Genomic DNA, 14,022 nt, shown 5'->3' with positions numbered 1-14,022 from the left:
CAATATTTTCTAGCATCTGGGTCTTTTCTAATGAGGCAGCTCTTTCCATCAGGTGGTCAAATTATTGGAGCTTCAACTTCAGCATCAGTCTTTCCAATGAATATTCAGGGTTGATTTCCTTTAGAATTGACTGCTTGATCTCCTTGCAGTCCAAGGGACTCTCAAGAATCTTTTCCAGCACCACAGTTGAAAAGCATCAATCCTTTTGTGCTCAGCATATCTCTCACATGTTCTCACATCTGTACATGACCACTGGAAAAACCATAGCTTTGACTATACCGATCTTTGTCAGCAAAGTAATGTCTCTGCTATGTAATATGCTGTTTAGGTTTGTCATAGCTTTTCTTCCAAGGAGTAAGCATCTTTTAATTTCAAGGCTGCAGTCACTATCCACAGTCTTTGGAGCCCAAGAAAATAAAATCTGCCACTGTTTCCACTTTTTTCCCATCTATTTGCCATGAAGTGATCAGACCAGATACCATGATCTTAGTTTTTTGAGTGTTGAGTCTTAAGCCAGCTTTTTCACTCTCCTCTTTCACCTTCGTCAAGAGGCTATTTAATTCCTCTTCACTTTCTGCCATTAGAGTGGTATCATCTGCATACCTGAGGTTATTGATATTTCTCCTGGCAAACTTGATTCCAGCTTGTGATTCAACCAGCCCAACATTTAACATGATGTATCCTCAGTTCATTGCAGTTCAGTTCAGTCGCTCAGCCGTGTCCGACTCTTTGCGACCCCATGACTGCAGCACGCCAGGCCTCCCTGTCCATCATCAACTCCTGGAGTTTACCCAAACCCATGTACATTGAGTCAGTGATGCCATCCAACCATCTCATCCTCTGTCGTCCCCTTCTCCTCCCGCCTTCAACCTTTCCCAGCATCAAGGTCTTTTCAAATGAGTCAGCTCTTCGAATCAGGTGGCCAAAGTATTGGAGTTTCAGCTTCAACATCAGTCCTACCAATGAACACCCAGGACTGATCTCCTTTAGGATGGACTGGTTGGATCTCCTTGCAGTCCAAGGGACTCTCAAGAGTCTTCTCCAACACCATAGTTCAAAAGCATCAATTCTTTGGTGCTCAGCTTTCTTTATAGTCCAACTCTCACATCCATACATGACCACTGGAAAAACTATAGCTTTGACTAGACGGACCTTTGTTGGCAAAGTAATGTCTCTTCTTTTTAATATGCTGTCTAGGTTGCTCATAACTTTCCTTCCAAGGAATAAGTGTCTTTTAATTTCATGGCTGCAGTGATTTTGGAGTCCCAAAAAATAAAGTCAGCCACTGTTTCCACTGTTCCCCCATCTATTTGCCATGAAGTGATGGGACTGAATGCCATGATCTTAGTTTTCTGAATGTTGAGCTTTAAGTCAATTTTTTCACTCTCCTCTGTCACTTTCATCAAGAGGCTCTTTAGTTCTTCTTCACCTTCTGCCATAAGGGTGGTGTCATCTGCATATCTGAGGTTATTGATATTTCTCCCAGCAATCTTGATTCCAGCTAGTGCTTCATCCAGTCCAGCGTTTCTCATGATGTCCTCTACATATAAGTTAAATAAGCAGGGTGACAATATACAGCCTTGACATACTCCTTTCCCAGTTTGGAATCAAACCATTGCTCCATATCCAGTTCTAACTGTTACTTCTTGACCTGCATACAGGTTTCTCAGGAGGCAGGTAAGGTAGCCTGGTATTCACATCTCTTTAAGAATTTTCCACACAGTGATGGAAAAGAATTTTCCACACTGTGATCCATATAGTCAAAGGCTTTAGCGTAGTCAATGAAGCAGAAGTAGATGTTTTTTGGAACTCTCTTGCTTTTTTGATGATCCAACAGATGTTGGCAATTTGATCTCTGGTTCCTCTGCCTCTTCTAAATCCAGCTTGCACATATGGAAGTTCTCAGTTCATGTACTATTGAAGCCAAACTTTGAGGATAAGCATTACCTGGCTAGGATTATCTTGCACAATTATATGTTAGTTTAAACATTCTTTGGCATTGCCTTTCTTTGGAATTGGAATGAAAACTGACCTTTTCCAGTCCTGTGGCCACTGCTGAGTTTTCCAGATTTGCTGGCACTTAAACAGCATCATGTTTTAGGATTTTAAATAGCTCAGCTGGAATTCTATCACCTCCACTAGCTTTGTTTGTAGTGATGCTTCCTAAGGCCCACTTGACTTCATACTCCAGGATGTCTGGTTCTAGGTGAGTGACCACACCATTGTGGTTATCTGGGTCATTATGACCTTTTCTGTATAATTCCCCTGTGTATTCTTGCCACCTCTTCTTAATCTCTTCTGCTTCTGTTAGGTCCTTGCCATTTCTGTCCTTTATTGTCCCCATCTTTGCATGAAATGTTCCCGTGTATCTCCAATTTTCTTGAAGAGATCTCTCCCATTCTATTGTTTTCCTCTATCTCTTTGTATTGTTCATTCAAGAAGGCTTTCATATGTCTTCTTGCTATCCTCTGGAACCCTGCATTTAGTTGGGTATAACTCTCCCTTTCTCCTTTGCTTTTCACTTTTCTTCTCTTCTTTTTGTAAGGCCTCCTCAGACAACCATTTTGCCTTCTTGCATTTCTTTTTCTTTGGGATGGTTTTGGTCACCACCTCCCATACAATGTTGTGAGTCTCCATCCATAGTTCTTCAGGTGCTCGTCTATCGGATATAATCCCTTGAAGCTTCTGGTAGTAATAGTGGTAGTGTTAGTTCCACTCTTTGTGAACCCGTGAACTAGGCACGCCAGGCCCTCCTGTTCAAGGGATTCTCCAGGCAAGAGTACTGGAGCTTCTTGGAGTCTCCTATCGCCCCACCCTACTTAGCCTGCCATTCCCCTTGCTGCCAGCAGGTGGCAGAGTCTAGCTCTGATCCCAGACTAGCTGGGGAGAGCAGAGAGGGGCCTGTTTGCCACTGAAGTTTCTGCAACTTCCTCTCTCCAGCCCCCTACTTCCGACCACTTCCAGGGGTAGTTTGGAAGAAGGGAGGGTGGACGCTGACAAGTAAACAGTCAGTGATGCTGTGAACAGCACACATGGCATGCTCATGGCTGTGCACTAGGGAAGCACTGACAGCTACCTCATTAAAGATGATATCCTGGAGGAAGGGCATGCTAGAAAGCTAGCTGGCTTGTTGGACCTAGGGGAGTGACAGCTTGGGGAAGGCTTTCAGGCAGAGGGAGCTCAGCCTGAGGAAAAGCAAGGAGACACATTCAAGTAGGGTGCTTAAGAGCAAAAAAGTAAAAGGCTTTTAAACTCATTCTTATATTTCATGTTGCTAAAGTCTTCGCTGCAAATCTGAGAGCTCCTGGGGACCTTATTTTATTCATTCAAACAGATCCTGCTTAGCCCTCTTCAGGGCTTTCAGTGATTCCTCGGATAATATCCAAACTTCTTAGCTGGGCTTGAAGACCCCACCACGGCCCTTATCCTTCTCTCCAGCTTCATCTGGCCCCAGGGCCTTTGTCTCTTCCTAAACACCAGCCAAGTTCTCTCCCACATCAGGGCCTCCTCCACACTCGCTCGTCACTGTTAGCCTGGCAGACTCTAACCAATCCTCCAAGTCTTGCTTTAGGTGTCACTTTCTCCAAAGGGCTTTCTTTGATCTCCCTTCTCCCCCATCTGAAGTCAGTCCTTCTGTGAATCCCTTGCTTGTCTCTTCACAGCACTATCATAGATTGCAATGACATGTTGATATGTGTGTTTACTCACTTAATGTCTGTCTCCCTGGAGAGAAGGCACCCCAGCAAACTATTATTGAGCATACACCCAACAAACGTTGAGTCTTAGCAAATCCAGTGCCTCCCTCTGGCCTGGCAGAGAGCAGCTCAGAGAATGATTGTTGAATGAATGAGGTATTTTAGCTTTCAGTTCAGTTCAGTCGCTCAGTCGTGTCCGACTCTTTGAGACCTCATGGACTGCAGCACACCAGGCTTCCCTGTCCATCACCAACTCCCAGAGCTTACTCTGACTCATGTCCATTGAGTCGGTGATGCCATCCAAGCATCTCATCCTCTGTCATCCTCTTCTCCTCCTGACTTCTGTCTTCCCCAGCATCAGGGGCTTTTTTAATGAGTCAGTTCTTTGCAGGCCAAAGTATTGGAGTTTCAGCACCAACTCTAGTTGGGGCCTTATGTTCCTCTGTCTATTAGCTGCAGCCAAGGAGCATGGATCTGCTTCATCTCTGGGTGAGAGGAGACAGGGTTATGGCTGTTTGGAGAAGCTGGAGCTGGCTAGCCTGGGATAAGCATGAGTTCCCATCCTTAGAGGTGCACAAAAAAGGCCAGGAACCAGGTCACCCAGTAGGGGCAGTTGCAGAAGGGGTTCTGACCCTGCCCATTCGGGAAGCCTGTGATTCTGTGACTCTGTTAACAGATGATGATAGATTTTTGTATTTTAATCAGGTTCTGAGGAAGTGGGCTGCTTAGGACTGTGGTGAGTCTCTCTCCTCTCAGACTCAGCATCTGGTTCACCGGGCTCCCTTCACTAAGCACTCCCTCAACAAGGGTTCATGCATTGCATCTGTATTTTCACAAACCTCTTACTGAAATTCACCATTTTCTTCCATCAGGAATGAAGGCATCAAATCACAGTCCCTTTGTGATGTTTTCATGTTACCACACAATTGTTGCAGGTATCTGGATGTATTGTTTCTGCTCATCACTATGGAAATACATAATAGTCATTGGAACTAGACTTCCACTAGATCTTGTCATAAAATACACATAATAGCTGCTGTTCTGCAGTCACTGTTGTGTCCAGCTCTTTGCGACCCCTTGAACTGCGGCACACCAGGCTTCCCTGTCCTTCACTATCTCCCTGAGTTTGCTCAAACTCTCATCCATTGAGTCCGTGATGCCATCCAACCATCTCACCCTCTGTTGCTCCTTCTCCTTTTTCCCTCAATCTTTCCCAGCATCAGGGTCTTTTCCAATGAGCCAGCTCTTCGCATCAGGTGGCCAAAGTATTGGAGCTTCAGCTTCAGCATCAGCCTTTCCAATGAATATTCAGGATTGATTACTTGTATTTTTAATATCTTAATAACTGCATTTCAATGTAATAGCTTTCCTTTGCAATGCCACACAATTTATTCTATGCATTTAAAAACATTATTCTGAGAAGGGGTCCATAGACTGCCCGAGGTTTCCACAGTGCAAAGAGTTAAGAAGTCCTAACTTAGAGGGAGCCTGGGGCAGGTCTGCTCAAAGCAAAGCCACATGATCTCAAGGTCAGACCTGGAGAAAGATCAGCACTGTCTGGACAGAGGCTTTCTGAGGTTCAGAGCTGGGGGCTATGTTCAGATTGCCCATAGAGGCCCCAGTGACCGGGAGCTGGAAAGAGCAGAAGGCACCCCTGGGAGCCGGCCAAGCCAAGGAATGTACTGGCTGTGACTTCTGGGTCCTAGGCGACCCCACTGGGCTGGTGAGATTTATGGCCAGGACCCCCCAGTGGGGGAAGATCAATCACCTTCTGCTGCCCACTCACTCTGCCAAGAAACTAAAGGGCTGGCCCTGTGACAAGAGCTCATCTTGCCAGCAGAGTCCCAAAGCCCAATCTTTGCCCCGTGGTTCCCACACAGCCCTGCTCCGCTGCCCTGGGCCGGCAGTGGAATCCCAAGGTCAGGGCTGGCTTCTGGAATCCCAGTCTCTCCTGGCCTAAAGGCTCATTCTGAGTAGTGTGATCTCGCTCCCCATTTTTCAGCTGGGGAAACTGTGACCCAGAAAGAGACAGTCACTAACAGAGTCACACTGTACGTTAGTAGGTAAGATGGGACTAAACCCCAGGCATGCCTATGTCTAGCCCAGAGCTCAGTCCCTCTGTGAAGCACCTGCTTGTTGGTCAGTTTCCCAAAGAGCAGTCTGATTTGCTTTCATTCATTCACTCAGCACTCAGTTTAGTGTCTCCCATGGGACTGGAGACACAGTAGTGAACAAGACAGAGCTTACATTATACTATCACCTAATTACCGTCACACCAGATGTTTTAAAGGAGGTGGAAGAGTATATAAATGGGGATGCCCTCTAGATGACGAAATCAAGAAAAGGTACAATAGTATTAAGTCTAAAATTCATGTCTTCACTCATTCTACAAATGTTTACTGAAAGCCTCCTATGGCCCAGGCACTCTTTCAGATGCCCAGGATACAGCAGGGAACAAAACAAAGTCCCTGCCCTCACAGAGCTTATATCTTAGAGGGGTTAGCCAGGAAGCAAACAAATAAACAGATAAAATAGGTCACATGGCTGTAGGGGAAAGTCAAGATAGGATCAGGAGGATGGAGTCCTGGCAGGGAGGGGTGTGCTGTTTTATATAGACTCATCAAGGAAGGCTCCTCTAAGAGGAAAGCTGAAAGTGAGGAAATAAGGTGCTCAGCTTTCAGAGGAGCGAGGACTGCAGACAAGCAGAGCCAAGAGCACTTGCAAAGGCCCTGGGAAAGGAACACGGAGGGAGGTGCCATGTGGCCGAGAGACGCGAGTGCTAGGAGAGGACAGGAGAGGAGGTTGAAGAGCTACCTAAGGCCACTCTTCCGGGGCTTATAGCCACACAAGGACTTTGGCTTTTAGTCACGCTGAGACAAGAAGCTCTTCGAGGACTCTGAGCACAGATGTGATCTGTTGAGAAGAGGCCACAGGGAGCAAGAGGAGCAGGAGCACGGGGTCCAGTTAGGAGTCTACTGAACACTCCAGGAAAGAGATGACAGTGGCTTGGGTCAAGGTAGCAGCCGTGGAACTGGGGGTACATGATCTGAATCTAGTTGTCTTTCGGGGGTAAAGTGACATGACTTGAAGTGCAAGGGAAAGAGAAGGGGAAGTGGCGTCAAGATTTTGAGTCCACTCAGTGTGCATGGGGCTGAAATGGGGAAGGTTCAGGAGTGCTATGCTATCCTTGCTCAGAAGGGGCAGGTTTTGCAAGTTTGGTTTGGAGCTGGGCATGTGAGTCTGGGGGCTTCCCCAGTGGCTCAGTCATAAAGAATCCACCTGCAATGCAGGAGATACAGGAGACGCAGGTTCGATCCTTGGGTTGTGTAGATGCCCTGAAGGATGGCATGGCAACCCACTCCAGTATTCTTGCTGGAGAATCCCATGGACAGAGGAGCCTGGTGGGCTACAGTCCATATGGTCACACAGAGACGGAAACAACTGAAGTGACTTAACTTAGCACACGCACACGCGTGCATGCATATGTCTGGAATTAAGAGGCGAGGTCCAGGCTGGAGAAGTACATTTGGGAGATGTGGGCAGCAATGCAGCACTCCTTTGTGTCTTCAGAAGATCCGAAGTCCTGGGCATAGGCAGTGATAGAAAGGAGCCGGTTCAGGCTGGGCAAGAGCTGATGGGAAGGAGCCCAGGCAGGAGGAGCTGATGGGAGATGGGCCTGGCCAGAGAGCAGAGGGTGGTTGGGAAAGGGGTCTTGAGGTCCTTGCTGGACCTGTTAAGAGGTTTGGTCTTTACCTTACAGAGAATACTGAGCCATTATGGGGTTTTAGGCAAGAAAGTGACATAGGCGGTCTTTGCATTTGAGCAAGATCTCTCCAACCACAGCTTGAAGAATGGGCTAGATAAGGCAGGAAACTGTGAGTAGGCTGGGTGTGGGGTTGGTGGTGATGGTGGTCGGAGCGGGGGGAATCCAAGAGAGAGACAGTGTGGCAAAACAGTGCATAGAGAGAAGGGGGAGGATCGAAGAGCAATTTAAGGAGTACAACTGGCAGGCTGCAGTGACCGCATGGATATAGGGCAGAAGGGCCTCAAGAGAAGACGCGAGGTGGTGCCCGGTTCCCCATTTTGGACAATGCTTGGATGTTGGTGTTTTTTTTTTTTTAAACCAGAGCATACTAGAAGAGCAGAAGGTTAGGAATAAGGAAAGAGCATGTATTCATTCATTTAACAGAACTTTCAAAGGGTCGGTTCTGTGAGAAGCACTGTTCTAGATACTATAGCTACACAGTGCCCTGGGGGAACTCACATGTTAGGGATAAGACAAGCAATGAGCAATGAAACATATCCTGGCTTCTAGTGCAGACATGCTGGATTCACAGGGCTTGGGGGGACATCTCAGGGTGCAGCTAGGGGTGTCTATCTGGCATTCCTGAGAGAGTTCTGAACTGGAAATAGAGGCTTAGAATTTAGCACTTATGGATGGTGACTGAGACCTTAGGCAGGGTCAACTTGGCCAGGACAGGGAAGGATGAGAGGTCAGACTGGGACCCAGACCTAAGAAATGCCCTAGTTGAATGGATGGGGACAATATCCACCCCATTGGAACTGAAGGGAAGATAAAGAAGCAGCACATATAGCCTTTATACCCTTACAATCAAACTACAAGCATCAGGCAGGCTCACATTTCAGGGCTTTTGAAGTCATGTTGCTGATTTTATTTCATCTTAACTAAAACTCTTTTCTTCCCTTGTCACAAGTGTTGCCATTAGTCTATTAAATATTTGGAAAAGCTGAGCTTTTAGCCTGAAAAGGAGCAGCCTCGGAGGGCTCTGTCTCCAGATCAGAGAGAGAAATTATGCTCTGTGCCCTTCGACTGCAGAGCTGGGCCTGATGAGGAGTCACACAGAGGCTGGATTTGGTTCAGTGAGAGAGAGGCTTGTCTCAAAGAGCAGTCTAGTGAGAGTGGAGATGACTCTGAAAGGTGGTGAGCTCCACACCAGTAGGGGTGAGCAAGCAGCAGCTCTGAGCATGCAGTGTGCAGGGCACAGCAAGAGGCAGGGGAGGGATGATTAGTCACAGTGCTGGTCCCTGAGGACCAGGAAGTGTGAACTGACAGTCAAGATTATCACCCACTAGTAGCTTTGTGATCTAAGCAAGTCTCTTCATTTCTCTGAGCCTCTGGTTCCCAGTAATGCTGCACTGGGTTGGTTGGAGGATAATGCATTTGAATGCTGTCTAGCTTTACATACTTGATAAATGTTAGGAGCAAGTACCCAGATCTGAACAGAGTGTCAAATGTTTGAGCTGTCCTGCCCTGTCCCAAACCAGTTCTTTTTTAGAACAGAAGCTCCAGCAGGGTGGAGAGGGGTACTGTTCTGTTGGTCACATGTTCACCACTTCTAACTCGGACTAGAAAGAGCCACACCCAAACCATTGGGTCTTTTCACACTTCATACTTTTATCTGAAAGGTCAGACTTTGATCTTCAAAATGAAAATAACTTCCAAAGGCATGCAAAAGTGAAACAAAATGCAATTGCAATTTCATGGTTGAGGAAAGAAAAACCGGTATGTTTTTTGGAGGTGGGGATTGTTTTGTTTTTTTAAGGGAGGAAATACATCAAAACCTTCATTGGTGACCTGGGCTGTGATTTTTTTTTTCCTTCTTCTTCTCTTTCTGTTCTTTCCAGGTTTTCTATAACAAAGAATGTTTGTTTATTTGAGGACTGGAGGGTGAGTGGGGGGCGTGGGAGGGAGCAGTGGGGAGAGAACTTGTAGTTTAAAAATAAAATAAATATGCACTAAAACGGCAAAATCAAATTACTTTTTCAAATTTTTACTGATGCCCTTAAATAGCCCAAAAGTTAACCCAGAGTCTCTCTTTGCCAAAGAATCCATCCCTGGCCAGGCAGGGCCACTGGGGCTCTGTGGGAGAACCCAGTCTGTCTATTTTCTGGCTAATTGGAGGCTCTGCCCCACCATACTCTTCTAGAGAGGACTCCCAGTTGCCAGGACACACATAGGAAGCACCTGGTCCTGCCCGCCAGCTCAGTCCAGGTGACAGTGAGGATCATCACTTTAGTGGATCATCACTTCTAGGAGGAATGCTTACTGTGGGCCAAGCACTATACCAGGAGCCTCAGAGCCATAGCTCTTCTAATCCTCACAAGAACATGAGGTAAGTACTATATCCCCATTGTACTAACAAGACCACTGAGGTTCAGAGCAATTAAACTCAGAAAGTAAGTGGATCCACATCTGTTTGATCTTAAAGCTCTTAAGTATACAATTCCTCCTCACATAAACAAAACAAAGTGAAATGGAACAATATTAAAAAGCAATGAGTTCTGTGAGGGAGGTATACAATTAGAACCCCAAAGAAGGAACCATTAAACTCCCCTGGAGAAAGGAAAGATCAGGGAAGACTTCCAAGAAGAGGTGACATTTAGGTTGGGCTTTGAAAGATGAATAGGAATTTACCAGAATGTAGCATACAACCAGACAGAGTGAATGTTCAGTAGATATTTTAATCAACTAATAAAGATTTTAACTGAATTTACAGATGAAATAACATGATGTTTGGGATTTGCTTTGTATTAATCCATTTCAAGGACAAGGAGTGTGGGGAAGGATGAAGGTATAAATAAGACAAGATCACCCGTGTGGACAATTGTTGAAGTTGGTGCCATTTACTATGTGATCCTCTCTATATTCATGTATATTTGAAAAGGCCCATAATAAAATGACAGTAATGATCCATGTGATAGATCTGATGAAATAACTCAGTAAATATTTACTGAGCACCTGTGTACCTTCCCCACACACTGGGCCTGACAGAGGCACCAGTGACACGTACTGTCCCAGCAACGATCGGCTCACAGACAAACAGGGAGGTGAGGCCAGGACTCAAACATAGGCAGACAGCAGATACAGGCAAACATAGGCAGCACCCTGATATGGTTCAAGGGGCTCTGTGAGTTCAGAAATAGGAGAGACCCCAGTCCAGGGCGGGGTGAGGGGTGGATCAGCAGGTGCAGCTGCAGATAAAGCTTAACCCAGAGAACTGTTAGTGGTGGCGGGAGTCTACAGGGAGGGCATCTCAGGGTTTCTACAAAGGCTTAGAGGAGGGAAGGTAAGGGCAGATGTGGAAGACTCTGGGCACTCAGCAGGCTCCTAAGAGAGGACGGAGGAGAGAGAATGAGGCCGCATTTTTCACTTGGATCATAAACTAGCCGACTTTTTAGGACACTCCCTGGAAAACACTGGGAGGGGCACAGGACCGTTGTTTGCTCCCCTTTCCCTCCCAGGAAACTGTCCACACCCCCAGAGCACTGGGAGCCATCGAAGTGAGTGACAGCAGGCTAATCACGGCCACTTGGGTCTGAGGAGGGCCCCTTGTCTCTCTCTGAGGACCCTCCAGCTAGGACAAGTGCAAGACAAAAGCAGCGCCTTCCCCCTCCTGCCCTGCCACTGCCTTCATTAGCATCAGACAGAAAGCCTGCCAGCCAGACTCCCCCTCAGCCGCAGCCGCAGCCGGGCAACTGGACCAGCAGCCCAGCTTTGGCCAAGCCCCAACTGAGCAGATGTAAACCCTGAAGGGGGCTGTGGCCAACCCTGGCCCCCCCTCAAAAAATAACCAAGCCAGGCAGCCCCCACCCAGTTCCACCCACCCCACAAGCCTCTCCCTGCCTCTTGGAATCTGCCATAGCTGCCAAAAAAAAAGTCAGAGTGTCCAAGAAGCATGTGATCTCTGAATGACGATTGATTCTTAGGGTGATAGAATCTGAGGATTGTAGAGACATCAACTACCACCTGTCATTAGACTCACAGACTCAGATCTTAGCTCAGTCCAGGGCGTCACAGAGTGTCACCCCGTGTTTGGACCGCTGCTCTAGAATCGCTCAACAAGGGAATCGCAGCCTCAGGACCTAAGAGTTTTGAGCCTGGAAGGCAGGTAGCAGGCATCAGAGCTGTGAGGTCCCAGGAGATCCTGGAGAGATTGCCTGGGGGCTTAGGGCTGGGAGTGCCTGTGTCCGTCTGGATCCCACCTATTCAGGGGTAGTGGGGAGAGGGCGTGAGAATGATGAGAAAGCCTGATTGCCCATTGAAGGCAGCAGCTCCCAGGGGAGCTGCTGGAGAGGGGGCGGAATGGCGGAGAGATGGAACGGGGGCTCCAGTGTGGGAACGGCCAGAGGGCAGAAGGCCCAGCCCCCTGAGATCCCGCAGAGCCTGGGACCCAGGAGCACCACAGGTCCCAGGCTGCTGGGGGTGGGCTGGGGAGGGCTGAGGACCCTGGGCTCCTGGGTCTCAGCTGGCTGAGCTGTCACTGGGCATGGGGTGGGAAAGGGTTTTCGACCCTGGTCCCGCAGCTCCACTGGGTCTCAGAAATGCAGGGTCTTGTTGGAAGCAGGTGGGGGCCAGTTATGGGATAAGGGGAGGGGGGCTGTCCTGGGGGAGGGATGTTATCTTCAGATCACCATCTGCAGAACTGAGACTGAGTCAGGAGAGATTGTGTCTCCCCCGTCACAGGGGCCCACAAAATAACACATAACCAAACCTCCTCCCATGATGTCTGTGGGGTGGGGGCTGAGGGCGACCCCTCCTCTGATGGCCCCTCGAGTAATCTTTACTAACAGCCGGGAACTCTCTCCGGGGTGCCTCTCAGTGATCCCTGCAGTATTCAGTCTCACCTGCACTGAGGTGAGGGAACTGACTCCCCAAACAGCCCAGGTCAGAATCCCAGCTGGGCTTCTCTCTCAGCCACTTGACCTTGGCCAAATTGCTTAACCTCTCTGACCTGAGTTTCCACCTCTGAGTGCCTGTCCCCTCACACTGGGTTCTTGGGAGGAGTCAGTGAGACAGCAGAACTGAAAGCACAGCCCTTGTATAAACTGCAGACATTGTGCCCAGGTGAGGTGAAGCTTAGTGACCAACAACTTCTTCCCAAGCTTCCCAGGTCTGGAGCCGGGGGACCCTTGGCCCCGCTCTACCAAAACCAGCTCTTCCCTGAGGGGATGGCATTTTAACAGGTCTATTTAAAGTTCATTCAAATTAAATAAAATTAAAAACTCAGTTACGCAGTTGCAGGAGTCACGGTTCAAGTGCTCCACAGCTGATCGAGCAGCTTCCATAGTGGACAGGAAAGATCGAACATGCCCATCACACGGATTCTGCTGGACAGCCCTGGTCTGAAAGGGTGAGAGAGCTCCAGGATGGGGGTCAGGACAGCTGGGTTCTAGTCCAGCTTAGCTCCTAAGGTCATGCTGAGCTTAGACAACCCCTTTGCCTCTCGAAGCCTCAGTTTCCCTGTCTAGCAACCTATCCCACCTTCTATGCAAGGCAGAGCACAGTCAGTGCTTGACGGGGGCCTCTTGGTTGACTCTATTGCCCCACTGCCTTGGGTTAGGACCACGTGGAAACAGGCCGTGGGCGGAGCCCTGCCCATGTGGAGGCTGAGGAACCCCCCTGCCCTTCCCACGCTCTGGCAGAAAACACCCTGGAGCCACGAGCTGGTTGGGCCAGCCTCTCCGAGTCTCAGGGTCTCAGACGGTTGTCTCCAGGCCAGGAAAGCTAGGGCCAGGAGGCAGGCCAGGGCAGGCAGAGGGCCAAGGGTTCTCTCTCAATGGGCTTCTGCAGGCCTGAAGACCCCCAAAACTCATCCCTCCCAAACCCAGAGAGAGCCCCAGGCAGCCAGGGCCCTGGGCAGGAGGCAGCCGCAGAGGCTGGTCCAAAGGAGAGGGGAGGGGAGGCGTGGAGAGTGGAGAGTCAGAGCCTCGCTATCAGCACTGCCCGTCCTCTCCACTTCCTCTCTTCGAACGGATCACATCCTGTTATTGTGTGGACAGCGAAGGCCAGGAGCTGGGGAGGGAGGCAGGGCTTGGACCAACCAGTGGGGAGAGAAAGGAGGAGCCAGAGGAAATGTCCTGGTGGCCAGGGGTAGCTCAGCCGCCCAGCCCTGCCCCAGGTGGCCTGGACAGGGAGTAGACCCTCCCTCCTCCCCCCGCCTGGATAAAGGAGCAGCTTGCATCTGCCACTGAGAGAAGATGCTGGAGCTCAGGACAGGCTGTGCCAACCTGCAAAGGCACCTAGAAGAATAGAAATGACACCTCCTCCAGGAAGCCTTCCCCAGCCTCCTCCTCCGGCTCCTTCAATTCAGCAGACATTTACTCTGCGCCTCCTCTGCCAAAGCCAGGTCTCCCACAGCTACTGGGCCTCTCTCACACAGCACTTGCCTCCAGGGTTATCATATTCTGGATCTATTCCCCTCCATCCCACTTCCACCCAGCCGAAGATCCCTGGCAGCTCCCAGCATTGCCCAGCATGGAGCAGGTCCAGAAGAATTCCTGCTACTGTGGATGATGAAGGTCGCCA

The sequence above is a fragment of the Dama dama genome, chromosome 20 (assembly GCF_033118175.1).
Source record: "Dama dama isolate Ldn47 chromosome 20, ASM3311817v1, whole genome shotgun sequence".
Taxonomy (NCBI): domain Eukaryota; kingdom Metazoa; phylum Chordata; class Mammalia; order Artiodactyla; family Cervidae; genus Dama; species Dama dama.
This window is presented reverse-complemented; position numbering follows the sequence as displayed.